Consider the following 6000-nt stretch of genomic DNA (forward strand, 5'->3'; position numbering starts at 1 on the left):
AACGGTTCAAGTCGACTTCCTTACCAGGTACTTATTATTTCATTGTTATTGTGGATAACTGATTATATGAAATACGGGATACTTAGCTATCCTTTAGTCTTGTACACTGGTTTTTCACCCACCCCCCTGGGTGTGAATCAGCTACATGATTATCGGGTGAGTTTAATATTGAAAAATGTTATTTTTATTAATAAAATAAATTTTTGAATATACTTACCCGATAATCATGATTTAATCGACCCTCCCTTCCTCCCCATAGAGAACCAGTGGACCGAGGAATAATTGAGGAGGTGTCAACAAGAAGTACTTGAGTACCTGGCCACAGGTGGCGCTGGTAAATACACCCCCTTCTAGTATTGTGATAGCTGGCGTATCCCTCCATAGAATTCTGTCGGGCAACGGAGTTGACAGCTACATGATTATCGGGTAAGTATATTCAAAAATTTATTTTATTAATAAAAATAACATGTTAATTGCATGATTCACACCAAGTCAATCTTAAATTAGAATTATCGGTATTCCAATGGCCAGTAATCGTGGTTGTCTTTTGTTTTCTAGCTTTACTGGATGTATAAATGATCATGGTTGTCTCCTAACTTTACTGGACGTACATTTTTTACATCTGTTTTTTCATTCCACTTAGGCACACTGCTGTAGGGAAGCTTGCCGGTGGCCACCAAGCAGCTGTCATGTGCCTTGCCGTTTACTCTACGATACCAGGGCAAGACGTCGTCGCCACTGGTTCTAAGGATCATTACATTAAGGTACAGCAAAGCTTAGCTTTAAGAGATGCCGACATATCGTAGAGAACTGATGGAAGGGGAAGTTTTTAATTAGTACTGCAATTTCCTTTGTGCTTATTACGGCCTATCTGTCTAAATTAGAGTTGTGTTGTCTTGAGACTGAGACTGGAATTTAGTCATTTTTTTATGGGTTATTTATTAAGGAATATATTCTTTTCGAGATTTTGGAATGCTGAAAAATGGTGTCCTTTTCAATTGGTTATTCATCCTTTGTTTTTTTCAAAGTAATAAATGTTTAAGTCCTCTGGTATTTAGAATAAGGCAATTCATGCACTCTCCCAAAATTAAATGACTGATATGCATTAGTTCGCCCAGATCATGTAGATCCCTGTAGGGAAAGTACCGTTCAAAGCGGGCTTCGCTGGAGCCGTGTAAGATGGCTTTCGATCTTCTTCTTCTTCTTTGTCTGCATCTTTTCCCACTTTTATGTGGGGTCGATGTTTCTGGCCAGCGTTCTCCATCTACCTCTGTCCCACACTTCATCACCGGTTAATCCCTTTGATCGAAGGTCATCCTTTATACAGTCCATCCACCTTCACTTTGGTCTCCCTCTCCTTCTCGTTACCTGTACCTCCATTTCCATCACTCTCCTCCCAATATACTGTTCATCTCTTCTCATGAAATTACCATACCACCTCAGTCTACTTTCTTGGATCTTATCTGACAGTTCTCTAACTCCTGTGGTACCCCTTTAATTCTTAGATGCATCACTTCTGCCTCTTACTGTTAACTAGATTTCCCACTCAAAACAGATGAACCCTGAGAGAGTAAGACTTTAATAAAAGATCCTTTTAAATTAATTTTAAATATTAAACTTAGCCGGTGAATATATAATAGCTGACGTCTCCGACGGCTCGACAGAATCCAAAAACTCGCGAGCGATCGCCATGACGGTAGCGGGTGTGCCCACCAGCGCCGACTATCAGCCAGATACCGCATATACATGTAAACAGCTTCAGTTCTTCTCTGTCGGTTTCATCGACAAGTTGATTCCACTCGCTTTATGACCTCGAGTTTTCTACCGAATTGGTGAAGTACTTGGTTTTGGTTTTATTGCTTTCGCCGTGTTGGATTATTCAATACTATCCTCAAAAGAAATGCTTTTGAAAGGAGAGTAAAAGTGTTTTGCCCTTGCTCTTTTATCTCTGGTTTTTTCCATAGAGTAAAGATGGCCGACCCTTCCCTTAGTGTACAGAAGTGTGTTTTAGGCTTTTAGCAATTATCTTATCACGTTATAAATTGTTGTTGTTAATTATAGATTTTCCTCTATATATTTTATATCTCACCCGCCTTTATTAGGCCTCTTCGATTAGCTTTCCATTTATACTAAACATCAAGATAAATTTTATGTTTTGTTTATATGCGGCCTTACCTATTCCTCCCCTAGTCCGAGAGTAGGCGGTCCTAACTTGGAAACCGAAGTTAAACAACGTTGAGCCCATTCAACTTTTATTTTCGTTAAGTTTAAATCATTTGCTCTGTAAGAGTTATGAAATGAATATTTTTTAGTAGATATTTTATGAAAGATTTTCTTTGAATAGTCTTCGTGCTGTTTCAAAGATGAACTAACGTTTGGTTTATTTATGCTACGCAGTTTGCGCTCTATCGTGACGATAGAGAAAGAGAGAATCACGGTTTCACTTTGCAGAAAGAGTAAATCGATTTTGACGTTTTGTTCATTCTTCTTTCAAACTGAAGTGTTTTGTATACTAATTTAAAGGAGCTTGTTAATTTTCAATTTCTTAGTCCTTTCATTTTTTTCCTTTGGTCAAATAACCTGTTTATTGACGAAGGGTGAGTGGGCTTTTCTCTTCTGTGTGAAATCAAGAGAGAGAGAGAGAGAGAGAGGAAAAGAGAACGATCCGATCTTTATTTTCGTCCCAAGTAAGGAGTTTGGGAGCGAGTAACGTTGTTCTCGATTCAGTTTTTTACTCTCGTCCCAAGTCTCTGTACGGGGAGAGAGGATAAAACGTTTTTAGTTTTTATTCTCGTCCCAAGGCACTGTACGGTGAGAGATTGAAAACGTAGTCTTTAGTGATCTAGTGTTTAGTCTCCTCCCCAGTCACTGATCCTTTTTAACTTTATATATTTCAGTTTTATTCGATATACTGTATATGTTTACTGATTTTTGCATGTGTGTTTCTTTTTGTACTAATGTGCTTACATTATACGACTCATTTCGCAATTATAACCTTTTGATGTAAGGGAAAATTGCGTGCTTCAGGTAGAAATCAGTTTTATTCATGCCTAATGTGAAATTATTGAAAAATACGATATCAGTGAAGTAAGTGCAAAAAACAGAAAATCGTAGTGATAAAGTGTTAAGTGCGCAAAGTGTATTTAGTGTTGCGACCGAGGGTTCGTCTGTTCGTGCTTGTCGCTCCCCTAGTCCGAAACCTCTTTCAGGCTCCCATGCACCAGGGAGAAGTAATGTCGTAGGACTTAAGGGGACGAGAGGCTTTAACCAACGTACAGACGTTCCCTCTTTGGTATCGGACGTTTCTCGTCAAGATCGCCCTTACCATAAGACGGGTGAGACTGTGTTCTCCTCGTCATCCGAAGACTTTTCGCAAAAGAAACCTTGGCGACAAGGTTTCTAGACCCTTGAAGCGAAAGTCAGTCCCTTCAGGACAGGTCCAGCGTCCTGGCTGTGGCCATTGGGACAGCTCTGACCCTTTGCAGTCGTCGGAAGACTGTTTCGCCGATTAAACGTAAGCGTAACACGGGCTCCGAGAGTCTCAGTAAAGGCAATGTTTTGCCAACACAGATGTTACCATCGTCTCGGCCCGTCCCAACTCCCGTTGATCCTAAATGGGTTGTCCTGCAGGATATGCAGACTAAGCTTGCCTCCCTTGTGGAGGAGTATACCGTTGAGCAGGTTCACGATGATCGAGACTCTGGCCGTCAGCCGCCCAAACGAGCTTTTACTCGTCCTTTTGACGTTATGAAACGTGATGTCGGTAGTTTGTCACGTCAGTCACGTGACTTGGATCCTCACTCGCTGCAGTCCCTTGTTGACTTTCAGCCGCTGCCGCAGCCTCGTGTTGACGTTCAGCCGCTGCCGCAGTCTCGTGTTGACGTTCAGGACGTTCGCCAACCAGCTCAGTTGCCTTGTTTTGACGTTGAGCGTCAAGCACCGCAGTCAAGGGAATGGAGATACAGTGTCTGATTTTTCGGGCCTTTTCGTCTCCCGCAAGAATGGAACAAGCTCTGTTAAAAGTCCTTCACTTGCAAGAGAAAAACAGTTGCTCTGTAAGAGTTTGAACTAGCCTCGTGGGAACTCTTTCATCGCTGGAGTAGTTCACTCTCTGGGGAGACTCAACCTATGCCCTTTCCTATTTCACCTAAACATTGGAACAAGGAGAAGGGCTTAGTGAGTATCTCTTTCCCAATCTCCAACTCAGTCTAGACATGTCTGACTTGGTGGGACAGCAACATCAGACTTCGAGAAGTTCTTTCTCTTGCGATCAAGAACCCAAACCATGTGTTGTTTTCAGATGCAGCGGATTTGGGTTAGGGAGCTCCACTGGACAGTCTGGAAGGCTCGGTTCTTTGATCCACGGATCAAAAGGAACTCCTTTTAAGGCAGTAACATCTCTCCTTTGGCGAGATTTGTGCAGAAATGAATGTCTTGGCGGACGGCCTCAGCAGAAGAGGACAAGTCTTCTCCATGGAGTGGACGTTGCATAAGAATGTGTGCGAGAAGCTATGGATGACATGGGGTCTACCCACCATAGATCTTTTTGCTACTCTCTCTGACAAAGAGGCTCTCGACTTACTGCTTTCCAGTTCCAGATCCAGAGGCAGCTCACATAGACGCTTTCCTGCTGGACTGGTCTCACCTGGACGTTTATGCCTTTCCACCTTTCAAGGTCCTAGACAAGGTGCTGCAGAAGTTCACCTCTTACGAAGGGACCAGGTTGACATTGGTTGCTCCACTCTGGCCCGCGAGAGAGTGAGTAACAGAGGTACTTCAATGGCTGGTAGACGTTCCAAGGAGACTACCTTTAAGGATGGATCTCTTACGGCAGCCACGTAAGGAGTCTTCAGCAAAGCCTCCCCGCGCTTCGTCTGACTGCCTTCAGACTATCGAAAGACTCTCAAGAGCTAGAGGATTTTCGAAGGAGGCAGCCAGAACGATTGCGAGAGCTAAGAGAGCTTCTACCATCAAGGTCTATCAGTCGAAGTGGGAAGTCTTTAGAGACTGGTGCAAGTCATCATCCATTTCCTCTTCCAGTACCTCTGTAGCCCAAATTGCAGACTTTCTCCTTCATCTGAGAAATGTTCGCTCCCTCTCAGCGCCCACTATTAAGGGCTACAGGAGCATGTTGGCGTCTGTGTTCAGACATAGAGGCTTAGATCTGTCCAATAATCAAGATCTCCAAGATCTCCTTAAGTCCTTCGAGACCTCTAAGGAGCGTCGTATGGCAACTCCTGGATGGAACTTAGACGTGGTCCTAAGGTTCCTAATGTCCGACAGGTTTGAGCCATTACATTCAGCTTCCCTGAAGGATCTCACCCTCAAGACGCTTTTCTTAGTGTGCTTGGCTTCGGCTAAAAGGGTCAGTGAGATCCATGCCTTCAGTAGGAACATCGGCTTTTCTACAGATAAAGCCACATGTTCACTTCAGCTTGGTTTTCTTGGCCAAAAATGAACTGCCTTCTCGTCCTTGGCCTAAGTCATTTGATATACCTTGCCTGTCAGAGATCGTAGGCAACGAGCTTGAAAGAGTGCTGTGTCCAGTTAGAGCTCTGAAGTTTTATTTAGCTCGGACTAAATCCTTACGAGGTGGATCTAAGGCTTTGTGGTGCTCAGTTAAAAATCCTTCATTGCCTATGTCAAAGAATGCTTTGTCATATTTTATTAGATTTTTAATCCGAGAGGCTCATTCTCACTTGAGTGAAAAAGAGCGTTGCTTGCTTAAGGTTAAGACGCACGAAGTAAGAGCTATAGCAACTTCCGTGGCCTTTAAGCAAAACAGATCTCTGCGAAGTATTATGGACGCGACCGTTTGGAGAAGCAAGTCGGTATTCGCGTCATTTTACTTAAAAGATGTCCAGACTCTTTATGAGGAGTGCTACACACTGGGTCCATTCGTTACAGCGAGTGCAGTAGTGGGTAAGGGTTCTACCACTACATTCCCTTAATTCCAATACTGTATCCTTTTAATCTGTCTCTTGAAATGTTTTTAATCTT

General features: G+C 42.9%; 1 long non-coding RNA gene across 1 annotated transcript in view; it reads left to right on the top strand.

Moving 5' to 3' along the window:
* LOC137637202 (uncharacterized) overlaps positions 1–898 on the top strand; it is a 53613-nt gene extending 52715 nt beyond the window's left edge. The window contains exon 6 of the long non-coding RNA XR_011043474.1: positions 644–898. This is a non-coding gene — a long non-coding RNA (uncharacterized lncRNA). The remainder of the gene's footprint in view (positions 1–643) is intronic.
* Positions 899–6000: the final 5102 nt, after the last annotated feature.

This window comes from Palaemon carinicauda, chromosome 3 (assembly GCF_036898095.1).
Source record: "Palaemon carinicauda isolate YSFRI2023 chromosome 3, ASM3689809v2, whole genome shotgun sequence".
Taxonomy (NCBI): Eukaryota; Metazoa; Arthropoda; class Malacostraca; order Decapoda; family Palaemonidae; genus Palaemon; species Palaemon carinicauda.